The sequence below is a fragment of the Podarcis bocagei genome (assembly GCF_964188305.1).
Source record: "Podarcis bocagei genome assembly, chromosome: 4".
In the NCBI taxonomy this organism is placed as follows: Eukaryota; Metazoa; Chordata; class Lepidosauria; order Squamata; family Lacertidae; genus Podarcis; species Podarcis bocagei.
Genome location: NC_138128.1, coordinates 37,633,996 through 37,656,009, shown reverse-complemented (window position 1 = coordinate 37,656,009; position 22,014 = coordinate 37,633,996). Strand labels below are relative to the sequence as shown.

The 22,014-nt window shown below is 43.6% G+C and overlaps 1 protein-coding gene across 3 annotated transcripts in view; it reads left to right on the top strand.

Annotated features, from left to right (window-relative positions):
- The window catches only part of HDLBP (high density lipoprotein binding protein), a 57,967-nt gene that overhangs the window by 1,429 nt on the left and 34,524 nt on the right, over nt 1–22,014 (top strand). The window contains exon 1 of one of the 3 annotated variants that reach the window (XM_081192527.1): nt 8,690–8,785. The exons of the other annotated variants lie outside the window; for them this stretch is intronic. The gene's annotated coding sequence lies outside the window, so the exon portion shown is untranslated. Of the gene's footprint in view, nt 1–8,689; nt 8,786–22,014 lie in introns of those variants that run through there. 3 annotated transcript variants of the gene reach the window in all.

Here is a 22,014-nt window from a genome sequence, read left to right as displayed (position 1 = left end):
GGGACATGCAACACAATCCTGCGTGTTTTTACTTAGAAGTAAGGTCTACTGGCTGAATGACAGCTTTCTTCTGAATAACTATTTAGAATTTCATTCCCGACACTGCTAAAGTTTGGTCTGCAGTCATATCCCCTACTTGCATTCTTCCTCAATGAAGCCTAAATGTGTAACAGCATTTGCTTCCACTTCTCTCTTACTACCAGTTCCTATCCTGTTCCTAGTCTCTGTCATTTATTGTCTCAAATACCAACAGAATGTAGATTTCAAAAATGCAAGGAACTGGGCTCTTCACATACTCAAAATACAGCATGCATATTTAACAGTATTTTATTTTTTAAAAAACTTGTATCTAGTATGGTCTACATCAGGGGTCAGCAAACTTTTTCAGCAGGGGACCAGTCCACTGTCCCTCAGACCTTGTGGGGGGCCAGACTATATTTTTTGGGGGAAATGAACGAATTCCTATGCCCCACAAATAACTCAGCGATGCATTTTAAATAAAAGCACACATTCTACTCATGTAAAAACACCAGGTAGGCCTCACAAATAACCCAGAGATGCATTTTAAATAAAAGGACACATTCTACTCATGTAAAAACACGCTGATTCCCAGACGGCCAGGTTTAGAAGGTGATTGGGCTGGATTCGGCCCCTGGGCCTTAGTTTGCCTACCCATGGTCTACATGGTGAATTATGGTTTTTTTGAATAATTCAGTATTCTTCCTGGTCAGATAGCACGAATTCAACTATTGCCTTATAACTTTTTTGAAGAATACTGAGACAGCCATTTTTTAAAAAATGCTTTTTTTTTGTCCCTTGTAGCTTTTCACTTCTCTTAAGCAATGCAGATAATTTAAACACACATCCATAAACATTTCAAATGAAGGAACCACTCTTAATATTAAGATTGCTTAGATAATGGCCTAGTTGGGATGATTTTATCTCAGTTTAATAAGCCGAGATACGTACAAGCCTTTTTCATGTACACAGCCCCTTCACTCCTCCCTTTGTGGTATGAGTAATCAAACTAGGAAGTCTCACTGATTAATCTTGGTTTCCCATTTCATCTGTACCAGGGAACTGTGATTACCAGCTTTTGAACACGTCAGGCTAGTAACTCATAGTTACTGAAGTTAATAGCCAGAATTTCCTGACTTTGTTGAAATGATAAACCATAGTTAGAGACTCCCTCACTTGATTGCTGAAGCCATAATAAAGGAAGGTGTGAAGGAATTGTGTGCGTGGACAAAATATGAAGTATGACCCTCTGAATGTGGTCAATCAGTTTAACGACAGAAGAAGTTCTTAGCTTCCCTATTTGGGAAATTTCCTTTCCCTTGAGATACTTACTGGTTAAGTTTGGTGTACAGATATTTAACTTCCAGCTACCAATGAATACTGTGGGTGAAAGGTGTATGTACAGTGTATGAAAGTTTTCATATCACTTGAAACAACACATTTACACAGTTCATATTGAGCAGTTAAATCATATTGAGCACAAGTAAGCTAATAGATCCCAACTGTAGATAAATTTGTATTGAATTGCAGCTTTATGGTGAAATAACCATCAAATGTGGCAGAGGTCCACAAATGTTGACTTGGCTAATGAACCAGCTGTCATGTCTGGCCAATCCCTCCCTTCTCCCAAGGCTTCAGACTTTCACCCAAGAGAAAAGTGAGAACTTATTTCATTTGCACTGGCATATGGAGAACGTATATGGCAGGAATATCTCCTCAGAAGAAATCCCTGTTATTTTTGTCCAGACTGCCGCACAAGTGAAAACTGTCAGGTGGGAATCTTGTGCTGAGTGTCCTGTATGCCAGAGGGCCTGCAGTGAGTTGGCAAGTGGAGTTATGCAAGCCTGAACCCTCCGGTATTAAGCCTATCTTGCTGCATGGGCTGGGCCAGCCTTCCCCAAACTGGTGCCCTCCAAAGATTGTTAGACCTAAACATTGTTAGTCCCTGCCAGTATCACCAGTTGCTAAGGATGATGAGAGTTATAGTGCAAAACATTTGGAGAGCACCAGGTTGGGGAAAACTGGATGAGACACTCTAGTCACTGATGGTATTATCATGCAGCATTCTATCTTCAAATGTAATTACAAACTCTGAGCCATCTTTATGGTCACAAATTCCTTGAATGAATAAATTAATCATACCATCATATTGTTCATGTGGATGCCTACAAATCTAAATTCTTTGAGACTACCAGAAACAAGTTTTGCAAGATTAGATAAATATAATACCCCCTGGTCTTATATGTAGACCAGGGGTCCCCAGCCTGTGGCTCCTCAGCTGCAGGTGGCCCCAAACTCTTTCAGGGCAGCTCCCAAGCTGCTTGGCTGCTGCTGTTACCCTCCTGGCTTTTCCCTTCAGCCCTACACTGTTCCTCATTGTCCCGAGGGACACCATCTACTGCCACTGTCCTGTGCTTCCCCTGCAAATATACACCAGCTTCATTGTTTCTTCTGGCCTCCAAGTAGCACCTCTGTATATAGGAATGTTTCCGAATCCATTTGAAGTGGCACCGGAAGAGGCAAGTGAATTATTTTCAGATGAAATTCGTTGATTTGCAAGCCAATGGTAATCCCCACACCCAGTGACATATACAAAGAAAATCGTTTTTATTCTGGCCTACCTGATATATTTACCAACCTAAAGAAATTTGCTGCAGGCATACTTATAGTCTTTGGCACCACATACATTTTTTTTTCAAAGATGAAAATTGTCAAATCCAAGTGTGGGTCAAAACTTACAAATGGACATTTATGTGGCATTTTAAGAGTGTCTGTCACAGACTTTAACTTGGACATCAGTGCCTTGGCTAACAGAAAACAACCACAGAAATGACCAGGTAAGCATGTGTAGCTATATGAGGACATAGATTCTATAATACTTAGATTGTTTCAAAATGGATTGAGTTCAGGTTAACATTTCTTCGTTGACCTCTGGCTTTTTACTTTTGACCTTGATTAGCAAATTAATAATGTTGAGTCCCATTTTTATTCAAGCTGCCACCCTCTTTAGGCATTGGAATCTCGAATGTGGCCCCCATGTGTCACAAGGTTGGGGACCCCGATACAGACAACCAGTTCTCTGAGAACTTTAATAGTCATTTTCAATCTGAAGAATGCTATAGTCAGCCCAACATGATGTTACAGACAAGAGGCTTGATGTGTTATGATTAACCTTCGTAGAGGTAATGGCTTCCTGAATAGTAAACCATCCCTTCACTCTTTGATTGAAGACATCATGTATTAGGATATGTGATGAATGCTTTCTGGCCATTTTTGATTCTGGGAATAGTTGGATTGGGTTAGACATCCTTCTTGGATAACTGGGATAATCCTGTTCTTCCAAAATTAGTAACAGAATTTGATTTCTATTTGGCACACTTAATAGATTTGTTTTTACGTTCTTTAGACTGGCCATTAAGAAATAAATGCTGATTTTTTTAAAGGGCCTAAGTGAAACTACTCATTGCAAAGTTTTGCTTTTTGTGAATCCACAATGCAGACCTGTTTTCTCCCCCCCCCCACCTACTAAAAAGGTGTTGTGCCTCTTGTAAGCTCACTTGCTTGAGTCTTGTGCCATCCTAATAATCTGAGAATGGTGAGGGCATACTATAAACACCTTTTCCTGTGACGAAAAAAAACGTGAGCGAACAATGGCAAATCAGTCTTACTGAAGCTGTTTTATCCAATGGGAGGGTAAGCAGGTCAAGACAGACCTTTTGCCTTCCCTGAAATTTCTTCTTTATCCTCCTACAGGATATGTCTGATCTTGATGTGTGGGGGAGGTGCAAGTTATGACAAGCTGTCCTCCCCCATTTGGAAACTTTAATTCCTGTTGAAGTCATGCTGTGACATGTTGGCACAACCAGAAATTCCTACATTAGGAGCAGAAAACAATGGGATGCAATGGAACCCTTCCAGAATATATTTTATCTCCAGCATGGAGTTGGTGGCATGTTAGGTCACATCTCGTATTGCAACCGTATATTTTGAAGGATGTAAAATATCTGCTTAAATGTCAGGGTGTTTTTTTGCACAGACAACAGAATGAGATCTAGTAGCCTGTTATATACTGTGATGGATTTAATCTTGCTGCAGACCATCTATTAGCAGTACATGTGATCGATTGTGTGGTTTATTCTGTAGAATGTTGCAACACGTTTAGTGAAAACATTGCAAGGAAACACGGTGAAATGGAGATCTGGCTGAGAAATGCCTGGAGAGGTTCAAGAGAGTATTTGATTCTCACGAAAGTTTATGGATTGCTGTTATTGCTGTTGTAGGGGCAGTTACCTGGAAAGGAAGTTATATTCTGCCTTGGCTTTTAATGTTAAAATTGTTAAAAGCCAAGGTGGAGAAGGCAGTTCCTGTGAAGTAGCCCCTCAGTGTGACAACATGGGTCTCAAGAGTGTTCTGTTTTCAGTGTGGACCAGCATGCGTTTAAGACCCTAGTGGTATGGTTGCGCACCCAGCCCACACTTTCTCTCATAATTGCAAACTTTAAAAGGCGAGAGAGGAATAACACATGCTAAGCACTTTGAACGCATGAAAACACTATACTCATGAGGATTACTAATACTACTACTATTATTTTTTTGAAGTGAATATGGAGATGCAACATTGTCTAGCGTCAGAATGCTGCACTTCCCTTCCTTCTCGCATGTTTTGACATTGATAGACCTAGTGACCTCGGCCATTGAGAATGGACAGGAAGAATTGTGAAACACTTTTTCCAGTTGAAGATGATTGTACTATGTGAATCAGTTAAAAGAATTCTCACCAGGTTCCGAGGAGCTTAGAACTAGCTGGGTGGTGGTAGTCTAGCAATGAGAGAGTACAGTGGTACCTTAGTTCTCGAACTTAATCCATTCTGGGAGTCTGTTCGACTCCTGAAACCATTTGAAAACCAAGGCGCAGCTTCCGGTTAGCTGCAGGAACTTCCTGCACTCAAGCAGAAGCTGCATCGGATGTTCGGCTTCCGAAAAACGTTTGCAAGCCGGAACACTTCCTTCTGGGATTGCGGCGCTCGGAAGCTGATTTGTTCAGCAACTAAGCCATTCAGGAACCAAGGTTCCACTGTACTTCTTGAGGGAGATATGGCAAGGTTCTAAGCACAACTTATTTTGATTGCATTTAACTCTATTTGATATTAAAGGATTTTTCTATACTTGAGGATTTTGCTTTGCAATATGGAAGAGAAAGGGGACGTGTGCAGTTTGGGGAATTAAATTATGTACTGTGAGCCAAGCTCTATGAAAGGCAATACAGGCTCCCCCGTTACTTATGGGGGGGTACGTTCTGGGACCCCGTGCACATGAGTGAAAATTGTGTAATTGGGGAGCACCCTTTAAACACCCTCTCTGCCACTCTTTCTCCAATCCAGATCAAAAATACTGGATCCAAAAATATCCAAAACTAGAATTGAAGCTCTGGGGCTGGCTGGAGGTTAGAGGATGTGTGGAAAAGTGTTGGCTGCTGTTGCACTACCCCACATGTCAGCTGTTAGGTGGGGAGGCTGAGCAGCCTAAACTAAGCCCACCTGTGCCACCAGTCACCTCACTGACATTATCTTCGGGCTCTGGGAAGGGTGTCCTCAAAAGCCACGAGGACTCTCCAGCTCTCCCCCGCCATTTCCAGGCTTGAATCCATTTGTTCATTGATTTCCCGGCACCATGCATATACAGTGGTGCCCCGCAAGACGAATGCCTCGCAAGACGAAAAACTCGCTAGACGAAAGGGTTTTGCGGTTTTTGAGTCGCTTCGCAAGACGAATTTCCCTATGGGCTTGCTTCGCAAGACGAAACGTCTTGCGAGTTTGTTTCCTTTTTCTTAAAGCCGCTAAGCCGTTAATAGCCGCTAAGCCGTTAATAAGCCGTGCTTCGCAAGACGAAAAAACTGCAAGACGAAGAGACTCGCGGAACGGATTAATTTCGTCTTGCGAGGCACCACTGTATGTGGTTGCCCAGGAGTTGGTCTCGTGTAAGTGGTCATCTTTATATTACTTAATTCCTAACCGTTTCTTTCTTCCTGACTCAAAGCTGTGAACCTGAGTGAATAGGGAAGACTGACCACAATAAAAAGTTGCTGTTCAACACAGTGATATTTGACTGTTTTACTAGTCTAAACACAGCTTTGTTCTTTCTGATTTTTTGTCATAACATCACACTTTCTGAACAAATAAAAATGCAGCTGATATGCATTTGGACTGTGTCTTTTGACGTGTAATATGATTCTTTTGATGTTGGCATCTGTCTGTCTTGGGAGACAATGGAAGAGTACACCTTCGGGGATAAACTCAAACCATTGCAGAGTTACAGTGCTTGCTGGGGCTGTAAAAACTGATGCAGAAGAGGCATGTTTTATTTTAAGCATGTGTAATTAATAGGACTTATTCCTTAAACATCCTAAAAATGACAGCCTTGGTCTTTCATTACATTATTCAAGAAACCTCAAGTATGTTGTCTAGGTTAAAAGACAGGTTGATACTGGCCTCATTCACATGATACGGTAAGCCAAACTATGGCTTACCAGGACCGTGCAAATGTGTGGGCTCCTAAGAAGCAGTTTGCAGCCACTTTGCTCTTTCATGAATTTATTTACACCCATGCCATGCTAAGCTAAGTCAGGCCCATTGTTAAGCACTCTCCTTGCTGACAATTTGCAATAAATATTCAAGAATAATATATTTCGGTAATACTAGGTAATGTGAATCAGGGAACAGACTCCGTATTACATAGAGAGAATTGGGCACCTATTTGTTTAGCTAGTGAATGCAAGGTTTGCAACAGGTGGATCAATATCAGACTATAAAGAGAGATCAAACCATGTCCTGGCAGTGTTCCAGGATCTTCTGCAAGACTTGGACAGAGCAGGCAACATGCTTATAAAATCTGCAGACGATACTGAAGGGACTGAGAAAAGGAGACAGATAGTTGCTACCATATGAAGTATTACATGTAAGAAATAATAATCAGATGCACAAGTATAAGGAGATGGCCAACTAGCAGCATTTCGGATAAAAATGGAAGAATCATAAAGTAGTGGATGAACAGCGAAAGACAGGTCTGCAATATGATGCAATGGCACATAAGACCAAACCTGTTTTAGTCTGTATCAACAAGAACATCATGTCTTGTTGACCCAGAGCAATAGTACTGTACTACTGCTCTGCTTGGTGCTTATAAAACCACATCTGAAGTTGTTTTCAGTTCTGTGTATCCCAGTTCAAGTAGAATGTTGTCAATTTTGAATTAAAAGAAAATCTTATGAGAGCTACACAAACGATAACTGTTCTAGGAAGCATATTTAGATGAAGAAATGCTGAATAACGTTTGAGGGTTTAACAACTTAAAAGATGATGTAGCGGGAACAGATATGCTAACAGTTCTCAGATACTTTAAACATCAGAAGAGAGGGTAAATAATTGTTGTCCATCTTCTGAAGATAGAAATAATGGTTTTAAAAGTCAAGGGTAGATTTAAGTAATTATTGCATTGTGTGATGTGGCTCTTAGATTACAGTTGTTTCTTTATTTAATTACTGGCAGAGGAAAGTTGATGGTTGAAAATTAAGTACAACTGTTTACTTCCTACTCAAGTGGTTGGTGCAATATGGCGTACTGCTGTTCCATACACTCCCCTACTTTTCCCCCAAGAGCACTATTTTATCCAACTCCACTTGTAAGGAAACCACCTATGAAATGTAACCTATGTGCTGTGTACAAGAATCGCTAGGTTATGGTGACAAGGCATTCTCATACAGGTATCTAACCCCTAGAGTTTTTCCTGCCCCCTTAAACTACAACTCCCAGAATTATTTGAGGTAAGCCTTGTGCTTTAAATGTGTTGGATCGTATGGTGTGGGTGTGGGCGGTTTCTGCCTCCTGTGCCGATGTTGAAATTATAGGCAAAGTATTTTGATTTGAACACCTGAGGTCCACGATTAAAACTGAATATTTGTTAATAATAATAATAATAATAATAATAATAATAATAATAATAATAATAAATAATTTATTTGTTATTTATACCCCGCCCATCTGGCTGGGTTTCCCCAGCCACTCTGGGCGGCTTCCAACAAAATATTAAAATACAATACTCTATTAAACATTAAAAGCTTCCCTAAACAGGGTTGCCTTCAGACGTCTTCTAAAAGTCTGGTAGTTATTTTTCTCTTTGACATCTGGTGGGAGGGCGTTCCACAGAGCGGGTGTCACTACCGAGAAAGCCCTCTGCCTGGTTCCCTATATTTCTCGAGCATATTCACTCCGACTCCGTGTTAAGTCTCACCGAGTTCCCGGGGCTTATTCCGTGGTGGTCTGCGAGTTTAGGATTGCAGGCACGCGGCACGATCTTTTTACACGTTTCCTCGGAATACATGCCGAAGGTTTTGTTTCTGAGTAAACGTGCACATGGTCGCCACGTTTTGCTATGGAGGAGGTGGCAGGGGGAAGAGTTATTTTTTGGAACCCTTCCCTTCAGTCAAAATGGGAGAATTCGCCTCCCTTGGCGGCGGGGCTAGTTGGGGGACTTGCAGCTCAGGCGGCAGCGTCGGCGTCGCTTGACCCAGAGCCTCTCCGCGCCTCCCCAGTCGCTGGCAGCTGGGCCGGGCCTTCCCAGGAAGGGAAAGGGAAGGGGCCCGGCTCGTCTGACGTGTGAGCCTGGGATTGGCAGCCTCTCCCCCATATAGCAGACGGGAAGGTGCCTCGCCGCTTTCCCGGGAGCGCTTCGGGGCTTCTCCAGCAGAGCGAGCTAAGCAGGCACGGGCCGGAGTGAGTGCCACGTACGGGGCAGGAGGGCGGGCGCGCGGGCCGGGTGCGGCGGGAGAGCAGACGGGGAGGCGGTGGCTGCGGGAATGCGGGGCGGGGGTGCGGAGCGGGGGCAGCGGAGAGAAAGAAAGGGGGGGTTGGGAGGAGGGAGCGAGCGAGCTGCTTGCCGACGTGGAGGCAGAGAGGAGGCGCCGGCACGGGCTGTCCTCCTGCGTCCCCCCCTGCGGAGCTGCCCCTCTCTCCGCATTCCTCCCCCTGGAAGACGGAGGGCGACCCGAGCGGGGCGCACGCTTCTCGCCGGTGCTCCGTCCCCTCGGCAGGGAGGCAAGGAGCAGGAGGAGGGGCGGGGGAACCGATCGGGCTACGTGTCACAGGCGCGCGGCAGCCGGATCTCCTCCCCCCTCCCAACTCAGCCGCAAAACTTTGCACCAACTTTCCTGGCCAGGTTCTTCCTGCTCCTCCGAGGAGCGACGGGGGCGGAGGAGCAGCAGCGGCAGAAAAAAAGAAGAAAAAGCCCACTCCTCCCTCTCCGGGCCGGCGCGTCCTAGGCTCCTGACCTTAAAAGAGCCAGAAGAAAAAGCCGGGAAAGGGAGGGGGCGAAATGAGAGGCTTTGTACTCTATCCTCTCCACACACCCCGCTCCATTTTGCAGGAGGGCCCCAGGCAACATTCCTAATCCTGTGGCTGATGTGGACATTGCAGAGGGCAAAAGCGGGACGCGGCCCTAAAGCCTGCTGGACTATTCTCCCCCCTGAGGGCTGGTTGCAGGTTTTTGGCGGGGGTGGGGGCGACAACCTCCTTCCTCCCAAGTGCATCCCTGTCTACTACACGAACGAAGCAAGAAAGAGTGAGCAAGTGGGCATAAGATTGCACATGTGTGTGTGCGCGCACACACACACACACACTGTGGGCAGGATGGCTGGAAGGAGTGGGTACCCTGGCACTGGTCAGGGAGAGAGAGAGAAAGTCTGGGAGCTGCTTCTTGGTCGTTCCTGTCTCCATAGAATCACAGAATTGTAGAATTGGAAAGGACCACAAGACTCATCTAGTCCAACACCCTGCAGTGCAGGAATCCTTTGCCCAATGTGGGGCTTGAACCCACAACCCTGAGATTGGGAGTCTCATGCTCTGCCAACTGAGATATCCTCTTGCCCAGTCCCCACCATTGTGGTCCTCAGAGGGTAAGCATAGGCTTGCCAGGGGCCAGCTGGTGGCAGTGGAAGAAGGGGCCACCTCATTTCGCACTGCAGGGAGCTCAGTCCTCCTTACTGGGCCAGGTTTCAACGCTTCCACTTGACAGGTTGGCCGCAATGCGTGTGGCACTGCCCTGTGGCAGGCACGATGCCTGCTTGAAGTTGCTCCCAGCGCCTTACACACAGCAGCACCCTTTCCCAGCATTTTTGGGTGATTCTGTGCTTGGAGATGTTTGGCTACCCTCAAGCAACAGCAGCACCTCACCTGGTGTGTTCCTCACTGGCTTGACTGAAAAGGCCAGATTACTATGCATCCACCACCATTGCAGCACTCAGAGCAGAAACATAGGTGAGCAAACAAGAGGATGAGGTGGCCGCTCAGTGAGTGAGCAGTTTGCACCTGTGCTTTCTCTTTGGGCACCACAGTTGTGGGGATTTGACCCAGCAGGTGAAATCCTCTCTGCAGCAGTGTGTAGTGAAAGAGGGCAAATGAGTGGCAAGGGCCCCTTCACTGAGTCAGAGAAACAAGGAGTGATTAGAGAACATGGCAGCTGTTCCTTGCATCCACCACTCATTCACCTGCTTTTATGAGGGGGGTGGGAATGCAAGCAGCAACTGTTCTGTGCCCCCTTCGCCCTGAGTCTTAGGTGGGAGCAGGTGGGTAGAAAGTAGTGGTGCTTTTGCTGTACCCAGCACAGAACAGGACCACAGCGACTTTGCAGCAGCTTATCAGGGTCTGCGTTGTTGGGGCCTCCTGAGGCATGGGCTTGTGAGGCTACAGGTAACTGGGGCAGCACCTGCTGCCTTGCCCTCCTTGTGTGAGCTTCTGCACCTATTGGCAAACTCCAGACCCCACAAGAAACAAAACTGCCCTGTAAAGGACAAACTGTAACTTTCTGTAGGCTGCTTGCTGATCTTAGGTTTATATGGGCACCTTTCCAGAGATTATTGCAAGTTGCTCAACTGGATCCAGGAATTTTGAATCACTCATAACACACATGCCTGTAGAATTCATGAAAACCTCACTCTTCTCTCTCCCTTTCTGTGTTCACCGCACCAGTAACTTTGAGGTTGGCTTTGCCTGCAGTTCTTTGGTTGTCTTTCAGTACACTGGTGCCTTCCCAGTGAGACTGGTTCCCTGGGTTGGTAGGTAGGCCTGGGAGGGTAGGGCAGGCTTTAATTACAATTACCTTGTTTCTTAGCACATGTAAGAAAAGTGAAGTAATGGCCATGAATAAAAGCAAGGCCCAAGGAAACAGGAGCGGGGGGGGGGGGAGGTTTCAGAAGCTGTATTCTACTCTGCAGTTGCATGGGAATGAGGGCGGTTGACTCACAGAGCAGGTCTTAATCACTCAAAATTGGTTCATGTGCAAAGGTGGCGTTGAAGTCTGCCATATAGAAGAAGAAGCCTTGCTGTGCTTTTGAAGTTCTCGGGCTGGGTGTTGTCTAGCAAGGGTGTGTGTATGTGGTAATAAAGCGTTAGTGTCACCATGAAAGAGTTGGATACTGGGAAGACGTCTTGACCCTGATCTTGCACAGTCTGGCATGTGTTTGTGGCTGTCCGAGACTTGGAAATGCTTTGATGTCAACAGACTAATCACACCTTTGAAGGCATATTTAGGCTTTTGCAGAATTGGTGAGTCTCCGCCACCATGGATTTGATTTGGGGATGGGAACTTGTCTAGTTTGGCCTCCTGTTTTTTGTATGCATGTTCTCCTACCCCACTGCTTTTTAATTATGGAACTAATGCTAGGGTTTTCCAAAAACCATACTGAACCAGTGGGATATGTCTGAGATTTAGCGTCTGCTGGAGATATCCTAAGGATTTGTGGTAGAGAATATTGAGTCTTTTGTTTCATGCCATGTGCCTTATAAAAATGCTTGTTACTCATTATTTCAATATATTTAGAGTTATTCAAAGCCTTCCTATCTGAATCTCATAAATTTTTCAAGCCAAACTAATTTTGAAAGTGTACGTTCCAAATAGATATAGATTAGTAATTGTTTTGAATCTATTTTATACACACCTAACACTTCTTTTAACAAAGCCAGCTACTTTAAACCCAATCAGTGGGATCATTCTTCTGTAGATGTCTTCAAATTTAGGGGTACGCATGCATAGTAAATGCTCACAGTGAATTTATTTCTGTCTGAAGGAGTTATTTAAAAAACCTAAACAGCTGCTCATTATCATAAAGGAAAAAGTGTATCTTTCTCTGTTTTAAACTCTTCCTATGGGTGATGATATTCAGAATTCTATATTCTGGGTAACTTTTGCTAAACGGATTAAATGGAAGATCATTTTTCTGCTGTGGAATTAACTGGTGCCAAACTTTCTGCTGTATTCCACTAGAAATGTGTGGCTAATCTGTCTGCCACAAATGTGGGTCTGTGTGGTGTTGGTTTTGTGTGGCTTAGCTGCTGTATCTGTACAGTTACCTCCTGTGTTAAATTATGGTTTTACAAGTGTAATTTTGCTATTCTTGCTCAGCCCAGGTTTAGTATGGCTTATATCACAAATTATGTCGGCTGTGGAGCGGAGTACCTCTGTGTCCGTGACGTGTGATTTAGAATGAAACCCCGGGTCAAAAACTGTTGGCTAGTTTTTTCCGGCAGGCTACCGCAGATCAGGAGATGGCATCCTGTCGGGCCTTGCTGGTGCTGACAGACAACTTTTATGAGCCAGTCAACAAATAACAAAACCCTGGCAAGCCAGTATAGAACTTGGCCTTGCCCGAGGTTTTGAGCTTCTAGCTGCAGCAGACAAATGGGGATTGCTATCCTTGCTCATTTCTGTAGCACCCTTTAGCATACAAGGATGCTTTTCGATTCTTTTTCTCAGAGGGTTGCTAGCCCTTTAAGATTATCCTTTCCCCTCCCCCTCCAAAGCTGTGAATGGTCTCTGGTACAGGCAGTGCTGAGGTGGCATTTGTGAAAATTACACTTGGCTCTGTGCTGACACTGATACGCTGCAGGACCCTTCTGAAGCTTTTCTCCCTCTAAATAACAGGCGGCTTGGGAGATGGGCATACACGCTTTCAGGTGTAAAAATGTATTAATTTTAAAATGAGCTTTCTTGGGGCGGGGATGTTAACCAGAGTTTTAAGAAATACTCTCCCCCCCCTCAGGTTATTACATAAAATAAAAACAGGCTGTTACAGTTTTTACATTTTTTATATCACAAAACAAAATTCCTTGCTCCTACCATTCATTCCAATGTGGCTGTTGCAATAGAAATAACCTCCATATTTCCATTAATAATTACTTGTAGATAGGTGATTGAATATGATTGGCTCTTAACAGAAAAAACTCTGTTTTTCATTTTGTATCCTGCATTTTAACTCCTAGTTTTTGTGAATGAATGAATAAGTTGCATGAAGCATTTTCTTTTTTATTAGAGCTGTAACCCAACTACATTGTGAAAGAATTCACATTTACCTTGGGGTAAGCTGTACTAAAGTAGATTTACTTCTGAGAAGACACATAGACATTCACTGTTTATTTGGTGTGGGGTTTTTTTACTATCGGCCCTCCGACCTTGCATGGGAACTGGTCCAAACTGCCAACCATACTACTTTATCGGGGATTGGTTGCTAAAATGACCAGTTATTTCTTACTAATCACCATTGTTTCGCATAACTGAGCCTTTTTACCCTCGTAGACCCTGATAAGCTTTTCCATTTTGTGACAGGGCAGACACCCCCAAACTCGGCCCTCCAGGTGTTTTGGGACTACAACTCCCATCATCCCTGACCACTGGTCCTGTTAGCTAGGGATGATGGGAGTTGTAGTTCCAAAACATCTGGAGGGCCGAGTTTGGGGATGCCCGTGATAGGGTTACATGACAGGAAACTGAAAGTCTTAGGACCTATAACTTTGGGCTGTGAAAACTTATGTGACATGGAGCCCTGGTTAATCCCATGAGGGCAGAATGTTTAGCAAGTCAAATCTTGGAAAAAGTAGACAGGGCAACTATTTCATTAACATGGCAAAAAGCCTGCAGCCCAATCCTGAGCATCCATAAGCACTATTATCCCTTTGATGAGATGGGTGTTGAGTTCGGATCTAGCTATGTTGTCATTTTTTGACTAGCAGGCGTGCATATAAAGTCAAGGGGTGGTGTATTGGGAATACTAGGTTTGGAGGAAGTAAGGATACAGTATACAGTCGTACCTTGGTTATTGAACGGCTTAGTTGCCGAACAAATTGGCTCCCGAACGCTGCAAACCTGGAAGTAAGTGTTCCGGTTTGCAAACGTTTTTCAGAAGCTGAACTTCTGACGCGGCTTCCACTTGAGTACAGGAAACTCTGTGCAGGAAGCTGTGCCTTGGTTTGCGAATGGTTTTGGGAGTCGAACTGACTCCTGGAATGGATTAAGTTCGCTAACCAAGGTACAACTGTACAGGAGGTGGTGATCGACAAAAAACGGAGCTGTTGCTTTGTAGGATGGAGGTAGATGCTTTTTTCTGCAAGATCATGTACTTTGCAGTTGAAGCACTGGTGTTGTCTTGCATAGCTATGAAGCCTTTCTTTACTATAATAAATAAACATTGGACTTCAAGAGGAAACCTATTAGATGGAACGGCCATACCTGTGGTCTCGCACAAGGGGGCTGACATGATTTCTGGCTCTATTTGCTTTAATATCTATCTATCTATCTATCTATCTATCTATCTATCTATCTATCTATCTGACTTAAAAGTGAAGGTTTGTTTGTTTATTACATATCTATGCCACCTTTTTCCTTCTAAGGAGCTCAAGGTGGTGTACATGGTTCTCTTCCCCATTTCATCCTCACAACAACCCTGTGAGGTACCGTATTTTGCACCCCATAGGACGCTCCGGCCCATAGGACGCACCTAGTTTTTTTGGGGGGGAAATAAAGAAAAAAAAATTATTTCCCCCCCAGGTGCGGGGCTGGAAGAACCAGGTCGGGGAACAGTGGGAAGGCACGCTCTGCCCCCCCGCTGTCCCCCGAGCTTGTGGGGCTGGCGATGGGGAGAAGTGCGCTGATCCCGGGACTGCAGGCAGCTCTGCACCGCCATCCCGAGCGGGGCGGGACTTAGCGCCCCGCTCCCGATGGCCGCGCAGAGCTGTGCTGACCCGGGGACTGCAGGCAGCTCTGTGCAACCCTCGGAGCCGGTCTCCCGAGGGTTGCGCAGAGCTTCCTGAAGCCTGGAGAGCGAGAGGGGTCAGTGTGCACCGACCCCTCTCGCTCTCCAGGCTTCAGCGAAAGCCTGCATTCGCCCCATAGGACACACCCAGATTTCCCCTTCATTTTTGGAGGGGAAAAAGTGCGTCCTATAGGGCGAAAAATACGGTAGGTTAGGCTAAGAGATGGTGAATGGCCCAAGGTCACCCAGTGAGCTTCATGACTTAGTGGAAATTCAAACCCTGGTCTCCCAGGTCATAACACTTAATCCAAAGACAAGTCCAAGTTTGATGACATAAGGCTTTTAAAACATATTCCAAAACCCTTGATCTGGCTCTTTTCACTGCTGCTGCCTCTTTAAAAAGCTTAAACTTTGATACAGTCAAGGAATGGCCAGAGAAATGTGTTAAGCATGCTTGGGTCTTTTCAGTTTGTGGAGAACAAATAGTTGGTGAATTGGAATGTTTGTTCTGTTTGACCTTGTGGTAATCAACAGGACTTCGAAGTGTACTGTTTCAGCCCTTTTTGTTCTGCATTTAATTATATATAATGGCTTCTATTAACAAAATGCTAACCATTTAAATTAAAATAGATTAAATTGCCACATGATTTGCTGTTGCTGTCTGAAAACGCCGATCTTGTTGAAAATTAAATTATGGCTAGACATGTAGGGTGCATGCATACTTTGTGTTTTGCACAGAAACCATTTCCATGGAATTAACAGGAGTTTGCTGCTTGCTCAATACATGTTTTTTAAAAAAATAATTATGTGGCTTATTCGTTATTTTCCTCTCCCCCAATAACGTTGGTCCAAACATGTGTGCAGATCTACTTTTTTCAGTTTTCTTTATGAGGCATTTGCAGTTTGCTACCCAGAGCTGAATTCTTTTATGCTTCCCTTTGTTCTGCTGGATTCTTGCTCTTCAACTTGCTGCCAGTGATGAATGCTCCAAATTCACTGTCCTCTTTCACCTTTCATCTCTCTGGTTTGATATCCATCCTTATCCCCATATCCATCACCAGTTTCCTTTGCCTCTGGGAGTCTCCTCCTGTTTGTGTCAGAGGAGGGAAGGTCATACACAAATCTTCCTTTTTGCTGCAAATGAGACAAGGGATGCAATCCACCAATATGTTTCCCAGCATAAACCCATTGAAATGCAAGAGCGCTGCTGCCTGTTCATTTCTTTGGGACTTATACAGGAGAATTTTGTGGTGGATTCATCACTGGATAACCTAACTTTCTTTCTGCAAGCGTACTCTTAATTCTTCCTGCTGACCATTCTTTGGCCAAAGTGGATAACTATTCCTGCAGTGTAGTTCTTTGGCTAAAATGGAAAATAAGTGAGCTTGGTACTGTTGCTTGTTAGGTCTCTGTAACCTTAGGAGTCTGCCTCTCCACCTGCTGACATCTCAGCTTTTGATTCGTGAAGCATTTCTCTTTCAGCTGGCTGATTTTAAAAATCCACCTCCCATATGTTTTGGTAGCTCTCTCTCTCTCCCTGGGTAGTTGAAATAGTATAAGACTTTGGGTGGGGCGATTCTTGCAGTTCTTTATTATAAAATGAACCATATTTAACTTACTATTTTTATTACAAAATTTTAAAAGTTTGACTTTTAATTGCAAAGGGAAGTTAGAGAGTAGGGTGTGTATAAACAGGATTAGAAATAACAAATGCATGGCTATGACATGTTAGGATTTACCGTATTTTTTGCACCATAACACTCACTTTTTTCCTCCTAGAAAGTAAGGGGAAATGTCTGGGCGTGTTATGGAGGAAATGCCTACGGGTGGCATGCCTACGGATTTTCCTCCTCTAAAAACTATGTGCGTGTTATGGTCGGGTGCGTGTTATAGAGCGAAAAATACGGTATTTATTTTGCTGTTTGTAACCATTTCTGAAGACAGGAGGGCCTGGTGTGCTCTGGTCCATGGGGTCACGAAGAGTCGGACACGACTAAACGACTAAACAACAACAACCATTTCTAGTAGCTAGCACTGGCAGTATCCAGGCCTTTGGGTTGCAAAGAAATTGTGGGAGCAAAGACTTGTTGTATAGGAGCAGGGTGTCCTTCTATAAATGAATAAATAAACAGGTGAGGCACATACTGAAAAAGTAACATGATAATGTTGCAAAAGTAGCGCTAGATGGCTGTCTCAGTTACGTAATACTATCTATTATTTACTTATTTTGCTGTGCCACCTGAGAATTTCGAAGTGAAGAGTTATTTGATCTCCAGTATTGGAAATGTACCTGTCTCAGGGGACAGGATAAAATACATAAGGTTATATCCAACATTAGTCAAACTCAGAGTAGATTGCTTGAAATGGATGGACTTAAGTGACTTAAATAACTTAATTTCAATATGTCTGCTCTATGACTAACAGATGTCACACAGTCAAAGAATTTACTCTCTCCCATTGAATAATGTTAAAAGTTTTTTATTGTAATGACTTAAATGGTATTATGATCCCCTATCAATTATATTGAACCAAAGGCTGCTTTTACATTGGTACCTTGGGTCTTGAACTTAATTCGTTCTGGAGGTCCATTCTTAACCTGAAACTGTTCTTAAGCTAATTGGGCCTCCTGCTGCCACCACCGTGCAATTTCTGTTCTCAACCTGAAGCAAAGTTTTTAACCCAAGGTACTATTTCTGCGTTAGTGCAGTCTGTAACCTGAAGCGTCTGTAACCCAAGGTACCACTGTATATGTATAAAAACTGTTGGGGAGGAGTGAGTCACAAGTCATGTGCTTTCTGCAACCACAGACTAGCAAGGAGGTAGGAGATGCGGAACTGTTTGTCACTTGGTTTATGCATGGAAGCCTCTATGGTTGATATTTGTACTCCTATTTTAAGTCTTCCAACTATTTGAACTTTGCAGTGTGCTTCATTCGAAATTACGAATATTTATCTTCATTTTACTAAGCAAATAAAATGGATCAGCTGTGTACAATTATTTTGCATATATTAAATATTTCCCACTCTTCTTTAAATATACGTTCTTCTTGCAAGTTCTGCATATTCTAACATCATAAGTGGCCAGTCCTCTTTACAAGGGACTTCGCTCACTTTCCATTTTTGGGCTAACAGAACACGGGCCACTGTTGTTGCATACATAAACTCTTCTGGCTTGTTTATTGTTTCCCATTCTGATAAGAAATTATACATTTTAGACAGAAGTTTATCCTTATTTTGTAAAAGTTCTTTTTCAAATTGTGAGCTTTGGTCCAAAAAAACATTTATTTATTTTTTTGGTCTACCTTAAACGTAGCATATATTTGGTGGTATTGTAACCAATCCGTTACTTGGCTTCTTAAGTTCTCCATAGGTTTCAGTCTGGGTTCACCCCCTGCAAAGTCCAGCAGTTCCCTGTAAGTTGCCCATTGTCTGTCCATATTAATTCTCTTAATTGTAATTGCTTCGATGTGGGGTGTTTTTCTTTCTAGCAGATTTTTATATTTCTCCCAGACTCTATACAAATTCTTCCTGAGAATGTGGTTCATAACGAACACATTCATGCCTGCCAAAGTTTAAGTCTTGGCCTTCCAAGTCTAAAATATCTGCATTATCCAATACAATCCATTCCTTTAACCAACACAAACAAGCTGCCTCATACAATTGCAAGTGTGGCAGAGCAAAGCCCCTCTTCCTTTTGTATCTATCAAAATTTTATATTTTATTATTGGCTTTTCAGGATTGTATTCTTAGACTAAAAGTAAATTATTATTTGCGCTGTAGAATTACATTGTGCAGATGTAATTCTACAGCGCTTGTTGCACATATGCAAAAAAATGTTTTGAATTATGCTCCTGGGCTCTGCTCGGTGTTAAACAAATGCCTTTCACTGTTTTTATAGCAGCCAGGAAACACATGAATTTCACAGTGAGAGACATTATTTTGGATGAAAAATTGAAAAAGAACTTTCATTTCACCTTGATTTAAATTAATCCATGCTGCAGCACTTTGCTTTTTTGCTCCTTTTTTTGGCAGTGCTTGCATACTTTTGAGATAAAATGTTTTCTTTGTTAAACGTTGATAAGCAGTTGATCGATGAAGTGATCCTAATCTTAAACAACAGCCATCTGCGTTTGGCAGTGTGCCACAGGGCATAACATAACTGAAGATAGCAATATTTTCACTAATTGTGGCCTAACATCCATTATGTTAATGCAGATTTATTAGTAGTATAATTAGAATGCACACATGAGTTTGCATTGTATTTTCATTGTGGCCCCAGGATTTGAATAAACTGGCCAGCCATTAATAATGATCTAGGAAGAGCCTGTGGAATCAGGCCAGTGGTCTATGTAGTCCAACACCCTGTTCTCACAGTGACCAACCAGATGGCTACAGGAAACCGGCAAACAGGATTCAGGCCCAAGAGCACACTCCCCACCTATGGTTTCCAGCAACTGGTGTTCAGAAGAAGCATTGCTGCCTCTGAATGTGCAGGCAGAGCTTAGCTATCATGGCTAGTAGCCATTAATGATATTATTCTTCGACAGGTACAACCTGTTTAGCCAAGCTGCCCTCTTATTCCAAGAGCGCCATACTCTCTTTCTGAAAGATCACACATGAAATAGCTGATGACTTGCCCTCCGAAGCTAGATTGTATCTTAATTTCTTACTTTCATTGCTTTCCCTCATAAGATGCTTGAGACAGACTTAGCGGTGTCCTGCCGTAGTTTTCTTGTTGTTGTTTTAAAATAACTTTCTGCACTTCTGTCTTACGTAGACACGGAAGCAACAAGAAAATGGGTAAAGATGACTGGAATGGTCAGGCATTAGTCTAACATACATGAGTCTTTTATTCTTTATCTCAGTTCCCCCATGCATCTTGTACATATACCTGAAGGAGCTTCTCCACCCCCATCATTCTGCCCGATACTGAGGTCCAGCGCCGAGGGCCTTCTGGTGGTTCCCTCACTGCGAGAAGCCAAGTTACGGGGAACCAGGCAGAGGGCCTTCTCGGTAGTGGCACCCGCCCTGTGGAACGCCCTCCCACCAGATGTCAAAGAGAAGAACCACTACCAGACTTTTAGAAGACATCTGAAGGCAGTCCTCTTTAGGGAAGCTTTTAATGTTTAACAGACTACTGTATTTTAATACTTTGTTGGAAGCTGCCCAGAGTGGCTGGAAAAACCCAGCCTGTTGGGCGGGGTATAAATAAAGTATTATTATTATTATTATTATTATTATTATTATTATTATTATTATTATTATTATTATTATTAGGAAACAATAACTGACATCAGAATTACCCCCAGCTGTTACAAAATTCTGGCATTGCCAAGTGATTTGCAGCTATTTCCCCTCCCATCTGTCTGTCGCCTTCCCTTGCCATTCTTCACCTTGCCCAATATTATTTTATTATATTCTGCTAAAGCAGTGCCTTGGTCTAATCTCCATAGCATACAGCAACGTTTCAGACCGTTCCTCAAGTCACCTCAGGGTGCCAAGGCACACTGGTTGAAAACCAATGATTTTCTCCCCCCCCCCCCATGTTGTAAGCCTCCTTGAGCATGCTTTGAACATGGTTTTTATTCCATTTCATTGTTTTCATAAGTAACATTTTCTCAAGCCTCTGCCATTCAAATCTGCGCAGCTTCTGGGGGCATGATGAAACCAGCAGCTGTGCCACGAGGTTACATTCCTGTCAGGCAGGCACTAAATCAAGTTACAGCACCCAAACGGTCTCAACTTGAGCTCAGCCTTCCTGGAACAAAGTTAAGCCACTAAACCCATACCCAGCTAGCAGGAAGTTCTGAGCAAAGGGTGTTGGGGGCCAGAAAAGGTGGCAGAGCCAGGAGAACGGCTGCCTTGAGAATAGGGCCAGATCAAGGGGAGAACATACATAATTAGTCAGACCTCTGTATGCTGGTGACAGTAAAAGTAAGGAGACCACTGTACCACTGTTCCTGTTTTGCAGCTTGCTGTGCCTGTCAGTCGTGATTAACCCTGGAGTCCTCCTAGTACCTTTTTCTTCAGAGCCAGTATAGGAGACCAGGATTCAAATCCCTGCCTGGCTGAGATGCTCACCGGGTGCAACCTTGGGGTGGTTGCCGTCTTCTGTCAGCCTAACCTAAAACAGAGGTTGGCTGGCCGGCCATCTGCCAGGGATTCTTTAGCTGCGATTCCTGCATTTCAAGGGGTTGGACCTGATGACCCTTGGTGTACATTACAATTCTATGGTTCCACGAAGCTCTAAAGAGTTTGATAAAATAGATGGGAAGCATAGTTAACATGAACTCCTTGACAATCTTCTTCCGTTAAGGGTTGTAGGACAGATTGTTTGTTTTTGCAGTCTGAGCTGTGGCCACATGTGCCGGCAGATGTACTTTCTGTCCCACAATAGTGCATATGCCACACTGGTTTTCTGTTAAGCCACCTTGTCTAAAGCAGTGACAGGCCTTGAATAGTGACATGAATATTCAGTGTTGGCTCATGCAGAGCACATGCTCCCCTAGTCTATCCCAGCTTGACCCTGGTGCAAGAAACACTGTGTTGTACCCCAGTTTTATTCACAGGAAGTCAGTTGTCATGATTCGGTATATATATTCTTGATTACCATTTAAAATCTATCCACTTTTATTTACCAATACCAGGCCTAGATCTGTGTCATAGAGCCTCCAAATTCCTGATGTTAGTGCCCTGTGTTAATTCTGTAAGCTTTCTGAGTGGCAAGCATGTTGGCCTTGCTAGTTTGTATTTATTTTTATTAAATTTTCAGCTCTCTTCCTTCTGGGTCATTTCCCAACAATTACAGTTTTAGGCTCCTATCCTTGTCCTTCATTTTTCTTCTGGAGCAGCGATTACATGCTTCTTAGGTGATTACAGTTGTGCATTTCAAATTTAGTTTTAAAAGCGAGGAAATACGAAGATG